The sequence below is a fragment of the Pholcus phalangioides genome, unplaced genomic scaffold, assembly GCF_987345545.1.
Source record: "Pholcus phalangioides strain wild (caught in Gottingen) unplaced genomic scaffold, Ppha-v1.0 ptg000003l_1, whole genome shotgun sequence".
Taxonomy (NCBI): Eukaryota; Metazoa; Arthropoda; class Arachnida; order Araneae; family Pholcidae; genus Pholcus; species Pholcus phalangioides.
Window position 1 is genome coordinate 35,757,253 of NW_028301596.1, and position 14,316 is coordinate 35,771,568.

General features: G+C 34.9%; 1 protein-coding gene across 8 annotated transcripts in view; it reads left to right on the forward strand.

The window, feature by feature from the left end:
* LOC149088468 (uncharacterized) overlaps positions 1-14,316 on the forward strand; it is a 100,959-nt gene that overhangs the window by 66,929 nt on the left and 19,714 nt on the right. The window contains exon 1 of one of the 8 annotated variants that reach the window (XM_089247576.1): positions 1,675-1,904. The exons of the other annotated variants lie outside the window; for them this stretch is intronic. The gene's annotated coding sequence lies outside the window, so the exon portion shown is untranslated. Of the gene's footprint in view, positions 1-1,674; positions 1,905-14,316 lie in introns of those variants that run through there. 8 annotated transcript variants of the gene reach the window in all.

The window sequence follows — 14,316 nt, forward strand, 5'->3', positions numbered from 1 at the left end:
ATCACGGCCTTCTAGATTCGCAGTTGACGCTGATAAAGGCTGCTACGCACGTAACTGCAAGCTTGACAAGCATGTTCAATCTTTTTGTACAAGCACCATGCTTGAGAGTGTGGGAGAATTTTCCTCAAGTATTTTGATAATGAAGATTGAATTAATTTTATAATGTGCTATATTTTATAATTATTTTTGCTTGTTCAAGCTGCGCTTGCGCAAGACAATGAAAATGTGTACCCTGCGCGCATAGGCAGGTACAGAGAGGGCGGAAGAAACGACCGCCCCCACTTCTCCCAAAAATTTGTATGATCTGGCGGAAGGTTGGGGGTGAAAAATCCGCTCACCACTTTTCTCCGTCCACTTATACAATCGCCAATCACATTGGGACAGTCTGTATCCGCTTAAGTCTGCAGGTAGCTTGTAAAAGCTCGTAAGCCAGTATTTCTTGACCACCGGGCCCCGCTATATGTCAAACGTGATGGTCAGAGTGACAGACACGCATTGCAAGGACCCGGGTTCGAACCCAACTGCCGCCACAATGGTAGCCGGCTGAAATTGGTTTTCTGTGATTGCCAACTTCGAGACACAAATGCTAGCCGATCTCCCCGTTAAAAAGTCTCGCCACAGAGAGCAACAGGCCTACAAGAATACATACATTCAAACATCATACTTCACTCAGAATTTGTAATATAGATGGCACCATTAAAAATTCACACACGCACTCAGACGGTTAGGTACTTTAGGTACACATACCTACACTTCCGGTACAACTCGATCGGTAGTAAAGTGCCCACGGCGATTGGCTGGAGTTTGAAAGAAAGTCAAACCGGACCGCGAGTGTTTTTTGTTTCATTTTTCTACATTTATTTTCCATTAGTCGTGTGTGTGACCGGGCTTTCCACTCACAAAGAAGAAATCAACCGGGCCGCGAGCTTCCAAACAACGAGAACCACTGTTGTAAGCTGCTAACCAATAACATTGAAGGAAATATATGGAAGAAATTACTCGTACCAACACCAAGGCCTTTATTTCAAGAGACTCTTACAATCCTCGGGAATCTTTTTCAGTAGTCCTCTTGCCAAGATTGTTATTCCCCCTACAGAGCCGATTTCAGCATCATGATTTTTTCGAATTGTGAACAACCCTGATCCTGTCACCCTCGTCCCTGAGAAGGGATGCTTAAGTATTATTGCCACGGCGTAGTAACGATCAAATGCATTTCTTCGAAAACATTGCTGCAAAGCAAGTTCACAGTTGCAGACTCTACTGTATGTCTGGCGAACCCAACCAACACATGACAATCCCAATGACCTTCATTAAGTGATCTAGTTACTGAGATCCGAAAAAAAAAATTGTTACGCCAGTGTCTAATTTACGGTGGGAAAAGGGCAACGAAATAGAACAGCGGCGGGCTCGACCCAGACCAAAAGAAAAAAAAAACACGTTGCAAATTAAAAACTTTCTCTGCGTTTCGTCATAAAACTCTCTATCTCTATAGGAGATGGTCCGGAAGTTCTTAACTAGATAGAGTGGAATGATCCTCTCGTGCATATTTAAAAAAATGGTTCATGATAAGGTCACATCCGCCACGTGACCCGTGAATACGGGTTTGCGATTGGTTGTTTGAAATACAATAAGAGAAATGGCAGGAAAAAAAAACATACGGTTTTTTTTTAAATCTCGTTCTCTGTCTGTGGCATCATGTTATGTCCTGGCATTTCCTATATGTTTTGCTGACCCCCCTTGCCACCCTATTTGCTTTTTCTACCTTGGGATAGCGATGGTGTCGGCCGGTTTTTATGATCCATTCAGGCTGTGAATCCAATGAAAGTATCTTCAGAGAGTGACCGATCGATCGATTTTTCTGATATGATACTATTTTGGCTGATATAATCGCTTTCGTGTGAAAGGTGAGAGACATTTTTGACTTTTACCTTCCGAATAATTTAGAATTTTACAAATTTATTTACTCTAATTTAAAATTATGTCATACATATATTTTAATTTAATTTCAATAATAATCAATGTTACTGAGATATCGCAGAAATTTTCATTTTGATGCCATGTTTGGAAATATGTTTGAAATTCCAAATATATCTCGCGACACCTTGCTTGATCGCTGTAGTACAGTGGTTTTCAAACTTTCGTCAACCGAGGCTCCCTTGCCTAATTTATGGTTCCCTACAATGACTTAAATTGGCATTTTCACTTATAGAAGAACACTTTCAAGCATAAATAGGCACACAAATCAATATTTCTACCTCGCGACGATGCCCTTTTCTTCCAAACCGAACACGGCCCAGGCTCTATAGGCTTTTTAGCCAATTTTAGTCATTGCTCCCTGTCAAGGGGCGGGAGCGTGTCGGTGGCCGTGACGCTTCTGACAAAGTTCGGCGATGATCCTAGCAGCATCGACGCGCACTTTGGGAAACACTGCTTTAGTGGCTCCCCTAAAGCTCCGCGTAAACCAGCTGGGAATCTGTCCAAATTTCTTGTTTTTAATAATGTTATCTCCAAAGTATCTCTTGGCACCTCTAAAATATCGTGACTCTCCGCTTCCGAATCACCAATATTAATCCTTTGTCTACTATATTATGGAAAAAAATGAAATAATCGTCACTAAATTTTTTCTGTGGTTCATTTTACAATTAAAGAACAAAAACACATTTTTTTGTTTCCAAAAAAAATTATTTAGTACGAAACGAATTAATGAAACCAATACTTGAAAGTTTCGGCCCAACACTAAACACTTAAAATAAAAATAAAAAATGCCAATTCAAATATGTTGAATATTTTCAGTTGAACGAGCATTTATTTATGTTTCCACCAAAGAAAATAATAATTTGTTCTATACATTTGTTAGTAAACGCTTTGTAAATGCGGTGTTTCACTGCATTATATTTTTGTGTAATGCAGTAAACACTCTTACAGGAGGTGAAACGTTCGACTGAATTTTATTAATTAGCATATTTAAAAAACTAGTCACCTCACACACTTGTGCTGTCATCTGGTTTATCGTAAAATAGTTATACAGTCTTCATACTTTAAAGTACCAACACTGACGTATACTTGAGAAACGTAACGGGGGTTAAAAAAAAAGAGGGTACTTCAATGTACCATTAGTAGTCAAAGGGTTGATAAAATATTACAGGGAGGCAATGATAGGCAATATTTGATATTTGTTATGATGGGAGGGGGGTGCTGTAACTACGGAGAAAATTCACATTTTAATTTTTCTCGGTAACTGGGAAACATTCCCACCTAATAAAACGCTCAGGCTACGCTCCAAACGTTTGTAAATAAAGTGATATTTTTTAAAAATCTAAAGTTTTCATCATTTGATTATTTTTGTCGCACCACGGTCATTTTCTGCACGCGAGAGCTAATTAGACCGGGACCTACAATTTATTGCCAATATAATATACTATTTTATACGCCCATGAACCGTTTTTCCACGCTTTCTTCCTCCATTCGTAATAAATCATAAAATGTGGTATAACGATGATAAAATTATTTTATTTAATCGGAGTCGTTTGAAGAACTAAGGAAAAGCTTTGTCCTATTCCTGTCTTTTGAGCGACTCCTTTTACCTATTTTATCCGAAAAAACTTGTTCAATATGGTTTGTTTTTCGGTGTCCGAATGTACATCACCTCAGAGTGTCCGAAGCTACAACGCTTCTCTTGATAATCAATAGAACCTTGATAATAAACGACTAAAAAAATTTGGTAAAATTAGAGGAAGAGAAAAAAAATAAAGGTGATATGCATTTTTCTTTGACCTTCAAAACAGAGTAAAAATACCATATTTACTTACCTTGAGTCTTCCACGAGCTAGTTTCCCGTGAGCAACTGCCTATCACTAGTTCACATCCGCTAAGAGCCACCACCCTACATTCCCACCTGTTTTTGAGTTTTAAATTGATATGTCCGTAAGTAAAACATAGGCAGAGATTGACTTGGAAGTCTGGGGGGGGGGCAAGGTCATTATTGCTGGGGGGGGGGGGGGCACGATGATGATGTCAATTCATCTATACATATATACATTAGATCAGTCGACTCCACGTTTGACTCGGGGGGGGGGGGGCAATGCCCCCCACGCCCCCCCCCCGTATCTCCACCCATGAAGTAAAACTGTCGTAAAAAAAGTACAGCGATCTCCCCTATAATATAAATATAATATAACCTCAAGGTGTTGTGTAATAGAGGGGTTGTCAAAGTGTATTATTATTATTAAGGCCTTAGAGAGAGGGGGGGGGGGGAAAGACTGAAACTTTGACTAAGAAGGCGCGAAAAATTCAAAACTTCTAAAACTACACAGTAACTACACAAGTTTTTTGTCAAGTGTTATTTGAATAAATATAAGGCTTAAAGGGCTATCTCTACAACATCATACATCCCTGGAACAAGTGATGTTACGAGGCCCTTACTTAGCTGGAACTAACGACATACCAATTTACATCCTTACTCTCGAAAATCACTGTACCAGATTTCATTTGTCATGGAGGCTTCTATGAACACGAGGACTCCGGGCTGCGCCCAAGTGAGGCCTATACGTTATGACTTGCCCTAAAAGGCATGGGGGGGGGGAGAAGGTTTGTGTATATCTTGGTAACTTAGGAAAGCCGATGTAGCAAAAAGTTTCGAAAAAACCCTGTAATGTATTTGAAAAAAATGAAAACAGTCGAGAACATATTTCAGCTCTTATAACTAAACTCTTTTGCGTTAATGAGCAATTATGATAGAATGAGATATGAGAAAAATATTATAAAATGCTTCAATGATGTCTATTTATTTGTATAGGACTTTATTGTATATTACTTTTATTGTCTCTTAGAGCTTACCGAAACCATCCAGTTGAATGATATGAAGTTCATTTATTTCAAATGTTTTAATTGTTTATGGAAGAACATCTATTAATGAGCTTCTCGTAAACATTCCTGATGGTTTTTTTTTAATTGATTTTGAAAAGTATTTAAGTTATTTTAACCGAATTTAATGAAGTATTTATCTTTATTTGAGCTGATTAGATTTTTTTGCATCTTTATTTATATAAAGTTTGAAAGAAAAAAACCAAGCTTTTTTTAGTTTTTCTTTAAAATGCACTGGTAATCAGTAATCATGTAATATCTCCTGATGATACCGACCGCTGGTTGTTGAAGAAACATCCAGTTGGTACTCAAATTCATGATGCCCCCACCCCTTAATCCGAGAAAATCGTATTGTTTGTTTGAATTGCTTTGTTTTCCAAGCCCGTCAACATAATGGCAATGAACTTCATAATATTGAACCATGATAAACAGCTCCAGTTCAACTCGTAAACAACAGGGAGAACAATTGAAAAACTAACAATACCACCCAATCTTCGTTTTATTCTCTTCCCCATCATTGTTGGAAGTCATTTATTTTCTCTTTTTTTTCGAGCTATGAAAAAAAACACGAGATATGTCAAGTTTCAAGATGTTTGTTCAAGAAGTTCAAAAAACACTAATTTCAAACAAAATTTTTTACAAAAAGATATATATTTATTTCTTCTCTTAAGCACGATTTTGTCAGTTTCTCATAAAATGAGGAAAAAATATTCATAAGACAGTTCATTAAACTCATGAAAACATTTAAAAAAAATTATCCTCTGGAAATGAATACCATAATTACGTAATTTTGTTTTTTATTTTATTCGTATTCCGGCAAAAAAAAAATTAAGGAATTATTTTTACGTTTTTCTCATTATTTGAATAATAATAATTAAAAGCGTAAAGAACCGGAATGCGTAGTTAAAAACGCGAGTTTCCTTCAACCAAAGCAGCTTAACAAAAGCTAAAAAAATTAATGTCAGGGATTTTAGTTATGCAAGTACTTGCTAGAACAATTAGTTCCAAAGAGGATAATGTAATGTCAAGAATTTTTTTGTAGTTCTAGGAAAAAATTTCAATGGGAATTGTGTGTGAGCTTTTTTTTTCCATCTACATTCCAGCTTTTGTTCTGAAATAATAAGATACAATATTGCATATTTTCTTCTAAATTTAAACGTATTCTTTTATTTATTGCATGAAATAAATTTTATTATTAAAAAAAAATACTTGCTTCAATCGGAGATTCTACACCAGTACAGGCCAAATAGTTTGCGGGGGAATGACGATAACCACACAATTTTAATGATATTATCATACATATTTTGGTAGTAGGTGCCATATGTAGTAGTGCCATATTTCTTTGCCTATTCACTGTATGGGCGTAAACCAGAGGGGGTTCTCAAGGGACCCATGCCCCCCCCCCCCCCAAGTCGACCAAAAATTAAAAAAAAAATTGTAACACAGCGTGTTTCAAAAAGAATCACCCCATATTACGAAAAATACTGAACACATAGACACTTAAGATAAATTTTATATGACATGGCTAATCAAAGTTTTTTTACAAACCAAATTCGAGGTGCTCAATATGTCCACCTTGGGATGCACGGCATATGTCTATACGGTAGTCAAATTCGCCCCAAACTGTTGCTAGCATGTTTGCATCCACTGCGAGTGGATTTCTATTAACTACGTTCGAAACTCTGTCGGATGCGCTTCGTCTGATATGCGGGGACAGCCAGGGGGATTTCCCTTTACACAGACAAACGTGTCTCAAAATTGTTAATAAATTTTATTATTAAAAAAAACTTGCTTCAATCGGAGCGGTAGGAAGTTAAACACTAAGGTATTATCGGCAACTGCGTGAAACTCGAGGTATCCCTCTTTCTACCTATACATTATTCGATCAAAACGGATTAAAAGCTGAATAGTTATGATTTTTTAAATCGAATGATTCTTTTTGAAACAACCCTGTATTTTTCAGGAAAAAAAAATTGAAATATCAAACACAAAATTATACCCTTTACATGCTATATTAACCACTTTCTGTTAATTTGAATTTTTTTAAGCGCGGTAACTCAATTTCTCGAAGAAAATTTTTTGTGCCCCCCCCCCCCTTGTAAGCTTTTTGTGTCCCCTGTCGATCCTGTTTGAGCCCCTGGCGTAAGCACCAAACACCGCAGTTAGAAAAAATATTAGCAATAAACTATTGTTTTATGAACCGCTTCTTTCCAGGAAAAATTCAAACTTCGCGTAAAGACAAATTTTTAATTGATATAATAATATAAAAATTATTGCTAAATGCTAAGAAAGGTTTTTGAATAATAGAACGGTACAGTAACGTTCATAATTAATTTCCTTGAAAGTTGCGCTTTGTTAAATAAAAATTGACGCATAACGTAAAGTTCCGCTGCAAATAATCTAAGAAATACAGTACTACTTATGTGTACAACGATAACTTGACTGATAGGTGAAAAATATGTTTGGGTTATATGTCAAAAACTTCTATATATATAATACAGTAAATTATATACATCAGGAATTTCTTTAAAAAACTGATGTTTTTTTTAACTATTTTGTTTTAAAAAAGTAAACATTTTTTCAAACTATAAAAATTAAAAAAATATACAGTATAAGAATTGTTTTTGAGGTGATAGAAGAAAACAAAAGTTTTTATCCCGAAACTGAACCTTTTGTTCAGTATTTTTTTTCTTTTTTCCGAGGCGTTGCTCGCTCGGAGTGAGGAGTCATCATTCTTGCATCATCATTCAGTCTGAATTTTCGGAGCAGAAGGAAATGGCAGGGCAAAACAACACAAAGAGATGATGGTTTCTGTGGGGGTCAGACCCCCTGCAGAGAGCAACAGCTGATGGAGATGAGCGCCCAACCAACACATCGACCATCATCTCAGGCTTTTTTCTTTTCTTTTTTGTAATTTTTTTCCACAATCGATTGGACAGGAGAAAAGAGGAAAACATGTCTTCAATCAGAGAGAGAGAGAGGAAAAAGACAAGAAACGACAAAAAAATGAGTTTTCGACGGACGGAGACACAATGTGATTGATCAGTGTTTGGAATATCACCGAAGAGACACCACAAAAAAAGGAATGAAATATCAAACTATCGGAATATTTTTACTCGGAACAAAAATAATAAATAATGTGGTGAATTCACAAATCATTTGAAGATTTTTTTTTTTCTGTTACATCGTTTTCTGTTACATCGTTTGTAATTTGTGTTAATTGCATTTTTAATTGGGTTGCTGTATTTTTGAAACATATGACAACCATATTTTTATGGGCATCTTTTTATCAGCCACCTCGTTGGGCATTTTGCCTGTTGTGGCGTTGTATTTGTATTTGTATTTGAGAGGAGAAATCTTAAAAAAAATCGATAAATCAATATTTTCCATGCGTATTGATTCGATAAAAGAAAAACGAATGTATATTGGTATAATTTTCATCCAATTGACACCAATAATGAAATGGTACATATCTCATCAGTGGTAATTTCAATTTTTCAGGATGTAATGATTTCTACTGCTTTAAAATTTTTACTATTGAATGTTTGGTGTATTTGCTCATTTGTTATTCATATACGTTTATTTAAAATCTAATTCAAGAATTAGATTAATTCACACACATTTATAGCATTTCATAATATATTCTAGTTTTTTTTTTCATATTGGTATGTATTATACAAGATTGATGTAAATCTATTGATATTTTCTAGTGATTGTATATTTATTGAATTTTTATTGGTTTTCACTCAGTTCATTAGAGACTTTTGCATAGTGCGATTTCATATAATGATAAAACAAATGCAGATACAGTCCCGCTTAATCGTATATCAACGATTCCAGCACACAATATCCGATTAAGCGGGGAACAAGTCCATTGCCATTTTACAACGTTAGTATAATTTGTATGTATATTGAAAACCGACGAAAAGGATCAATATTAATGAAGCTTCGCGAATAAATCGGACATCAAAAATGAAATAAAAATTACATTTCGTTATAATACCGAAGAATTTTACTTTTCATTAGGAAAGTTAGATCCCTCTATTGGCTCAACGGAGAACAAAAATAAAACATTTAAATGTATCTATTCAAGAAAACTGGAATACTCGGAGGTCTGTACCTACTCCTAAAATATATTTATCTTAACCTAGTGTAGCATATTTTTCTATTAAATCCAAATCTCTCATTCAATAAAAACATGTATATAGTAGTTGACGTGTATTAACAGTTCACGTGTGAAACACAGTATTCCATTAAGCGGGGAAAAGCTGAAATTATTATATTAAGTTAGAAACTTTAACATTGTCTCCTGATGAATAAATTTTGGTGAAGGAGAGGATTTTATCCGTTTAAGCGGAGAATCCGTTACCTGATTAAGCGGGGCCGCCTGTATTTATTCTCATACAAATATCTATACTTCCGTAATTTTCGTGTATTTGGGAACAGCATTCCGTATAATGACATGGGATCGTGTTGAATTCAAAGTTTCCTCTATCTAAAAATACATGAAATAGATATTACGCGTGGTCTGTAGAAAATTCGAACTTTTTACGAGTTCAATATTCAAATTTCACTTCCATAAAAACTATTTTTGTACTAGACTTTCCAGTACACAAAATACTCAGTGTACATGAAATGCAGAGTAGACGAAAAGTACAACATTTTAAAAATTAATAAAAAAATCAACCAATTGGCATGATTAAAAATGTGCGGTTTGCATAAAAGTACTGTGACGTAGTTTTTGTTTTTTTTTTCAAATAAATAAAAGTTCGAAATTTTATTTCACCAATATTTTTCACTTTCGTCCTTTGTGTGCGTGTGATTGTTCGTTCTCTATACCAATCTACAATTTTTGACCGATCGCCGCCAAATTTTGCAAATAAAGTCGAATCCCGTTTTAACGAATACCGTTATAGCGAAAATTTCGTTTTAACGAACGCTTTCAAATCCCTCAGATAATTTTACATAGAAACAATACAAAACCCTGCGATTCCTTTATAACGAAATTTCGTTATAAAGAAATGATTTTCTCCGGTCTCTTGGAGTTCGTTATAACGGGATTCGACCGTATAGGAAACAAGACCCGACTTGAACGATAGGCTACCATAAAAGTTCGTAAGAGCAGGTCAAATATGCCCGAAATGAGAGAAACCCCGTCGGGTAACAATGGTTCGTGGGCATGAACAATGAGTTTCGGAATTTTTACTTTTATTGCCGCGATTCCCTAAGGATGCGTCTCAGACATGTTTATTCCTTTACAATGGTTTGTCACTTTCATGCTGTCAGTATATGGAGGGAAAACCCTGGCAGCTACGGGTATTATAGCTAGTAACACATAAAATGCGGCACAAACAGTGCATAATTAATGTTTATAACTATATACAAGACAAATCAAATTTTTATAAGACAAGTTAAAACATGAGTATCCTTTCACTCGAAAGAGTAGATCAACTTTGCCCAAGAATAAAAGGAAGTCACCAACGAATAAGGCAAATATACGAAAAATACAAAAAAACCTCCTAATGCATTTCGACACACATCGGGTGTCGTCTTCAGAAGGGAAAAAAATTTCCGCTGTACAACCGAGAGATAAGATTTGGTATCCAACCCAAGTAGGATCTTCGATCAGCGTGTGATTAGGGGTTAAATATTTTTTCCTCTTAAGACGACACTGTGTGTCGAAATTCATTAGGAGTTTTTTGTGTTTTTCGCATATTTGTCTTATATTCGTTGAATACGAGTACTTAAGAAGTCACCAATACTCTTTCACTCGTTTAGATGTAGTCCGAGCCGGAAAAGGTACTCGCATCCAAACGTGACAATTTTACGTAACGCAAGTCATGACAATCTCAAAATGCGACTTGGACAGTGCATAATCAATGTGTTACGTCGAATTTCTTGTGCTACAGCACCATCTAAGAGTGGAAATTTGAACTTTTCCATTCATAAATAAAACTCTACGCCACGACAAATATTTCAGTGTAATCCGCATTTTTTGTTGTTTCTATTGATATTAATTTTTAAAATGCGTCATGGGCTTTTCATCTACCATGTGTATTAAACACATAGGAAAACATCAACGCCAAATGAAACAATGAATGGCAGTGCCCATCAACGTGTGGTCAAAAGCATTTTGACTCGGATGTATCCCGCTGATATGGACAAACACCATGTCAAATCTTGTATATTTTTAAATGCAAATATATTATCCCATTCGCTTCCTTATTCCCGGAAGCACGAAACCCATTTGACGCGAAGTTTATCATTATATAATGCATATACATAATAATAATGGTGCAAAAAGTGAAAAGAAGAAAATCCTAATAAAGAGAAGTCATCATCTTTTTATAAGAAGAAAAGTCACGAAACTGAGAAAGAAACGAGTTTCCTTGTTATAGTTTTCAATGGGGTATTCACACTTCTAGAGCTACTGTTATATACGATTCAGGAAAAAAAAAAATATGTAGACAATAAACTCGGCCTTGGCCTTCTAGCAAGCAGACAGGCCGTGAAAATAGAGAAACGTCTCTATAGTTTTCACTGGTAATTATAGATCAAGCTTTTTGTGAAGGCTCTGTTGAGGCCATTGACTTTTTCTAAAGGAAACGCAAATGGAAATAAAAAGTATAAATAAGAAAAGTGATTTGCATGTACAATTGTAATCGCAGCTTCCGCGTAAAACAGGTGCGTACGTCTCGGCTATAGAATCACTGATGAGATTCCAGACGTAACCTTACATGCACATGGAATATTATTGAACTTGTATATCTCAAGACAAGGTCATCAACATGTTTAAAAGAATCTCGTTTTCTATATCAGAAAACTTTTAGTCTCACCCCCCCCCCTTTTTTTTTTATTAAGGAAACGAAATTTTGTGATTTTTGCTCGTTTTTTACGGTTAAGCTGGCAGTTTTCTCACTATCAGAAAATTATAGCGTTCTCATCGGCGAATCATCCGGGGCCACCAATCATTGGCGTTATAGCCGTGGTGTCGTAACAACGGGGAATGACTACACTTCAAATAAAACACGAATTACATCATTATAACATGATCGTGTTTTGTTCGTGTTTCTTACGAAATGGTCTTTGAACGCTTGAAGTAAAATCAAAACATAGGAGCACATTGTGTAAAATCTAATTAACATTAATGAGTTGTGGGTAACGTTCTCTTTTCTGGAGATACGTGACGTCCCGTTGGGAACTATAGAAAGCTTATCTCAACATGGAAGCTGTTTGAAAAGATGAGTACACAGTTGTACGTCTGGACTGGATGCTAATTGCCTGTGACCACATGCTGACTCTGGAATAGTATAATGTGGAAATGGGCTTTTCGGTTGATAGTGTTTTTTGTAGTTTTACCTTCTATTCAATCCGTAGAAATAAAGGAAACAATGTGTTTTTTCTAATTATTCTATCATGTCATTACAACGCGTTTATTTGTGAGACATTGCAATTTTGTATAGGCCTACATACAATGCATACTATAATGAATATCTTGCTTAGTAACTTTTCTTGGAGTGCCTGGAATCCCTCCCCGCCATAAATTCGTCCATCCCACTCTAATTTTCATGTACAGAACTGCTATCTTGCGAAAAATGCCAGGAAACTCTTCAGAACCGTTTAGGGTCGTATTCACCGACACGGTTTAACACGGTGGTCACAATTTTTGGATAAGAGATCAACACAGATTGGCTAAACACCTGAATTTAACCAATCCGTGTCGATCTCTTATCAAAAAGTTGTGACTATAGTTTAAACCAGTTTCTCAACCTCTTTCGTCCCATCGCCTCCCAACGCAATCTAACCCATAGAATCCTATGTTATACCCGTAGCTTCTACCGCCCTCCCTGGAACATTCCATCGCCCCTAGGGGACGTTTACGCCCACGTTGGGAATCACTGGTTTAAACCATATCGGTGAATACCGCCCTAAATCGATTATATATCAAATTGTGTTCCTGTGCATAACATTTCAGACAAGTGGTCGTATTTAAAAATATTTGAATCAATATTTTGATCAAATTTTTTATCATGACGAAACAATTCGATTCAACGAAAACTAGTGATGATTTCTAAAATTACTGATTCAAAAAACAAAAACTATTCTAAAACGAAATTCCAGGATATGACAAGCATGTTCAGCATATCGCTCTTTCTATACCAGAGATATTAATGTGCACATTTTCACTTTTGGGTTCATCAGCTGGTTGGATTACTTATTTTGCTATCTACGTTTTTCCAGAAAGGCAAATAACATGGGTAGAGCAAACATTCAAAGTCATTTTCCAAGTTCTATAAAAATTTACACATTCATATTTCTGGCAAGAGGTGGGGGGAACGATATCAAATAGCTTCAGGCGGGCGCGGCGTTTATTTCTTGCTCTATTGTATATGTTCCATATCATTCTGATGTTTTGAAAAATTCTCCATTGTACCGATTTCTGAGATGCAGTAATACTAATGATGCATATTTTTAAACTTTGAATTTTGTATGTATACATATTTTTCTTGTATTCATATATGCAAACTGGGCTTTCGCCCGTAGTTTGTATTTAAATAAATAAATTGGTAATTTAATCATAAATCGGAATTTGGTCACTCATTGGAATTAAATCAAAAATTCGAATTTGATTCATTTCAAAACTCTTAATCACTTTAAAATTGGAGTTGTATTTATTTGCAAATCGAATATTTATCGATTGAAAAAAATGGAATTTTACCTATCGAAAAATTAGAATGAAATCTAAAACTTGGAATTTTTTTCGAATTTTTTGAATTCTATTCATTTTGAAATTTCGATTCTATCCATTTTAAAATTGAAGTTTTATTTATTGAAAAATTAAAATTTTTATTCTCATTTCAAAATTCCAATGTTATCAATTTGTTAATTTGTTATCAATTTAAATGTGGAAATTTGATACATTGAAAAACTGAAGTTTCTAATTTATTGAAAATTGGCATCAGATCAAATTTTAATTTTTAAATGGCTCAATTAAAACATAATTTGATCGTTTAAAAAAATTGGAATTTTATGTATCACAAAAAAAAAAAAAATAAATATATATATATATATATATATTATATATATATATATATATATATATATATATATATATATATATATATATATATATGTTACGGTAAAAGCCCGGAGAGTGGTAAAACCTAGGTTTTACCGGTAAATCCTAGGTTTTACCAAGTCGAGTTGGTAAAAGCCCGAAATACGCTTGAAAACGTATACATTTCGGGCTTTTACCAAGCACTACGGTAAAAGCTGACATTTCGTAACTTTCATGAAAATTAGTAAAAATGTGAATTTTCTAATTTTTATAAATTTGAAAGCTTGTCATTTATTAATCACAACGATCCCGATGCTAATTAAAATCTTAATTAATTAACTAATTAGTCGTTCAAATTCGTCAAAATTAGTAAAATTGCGAATTTTCTGATTTTT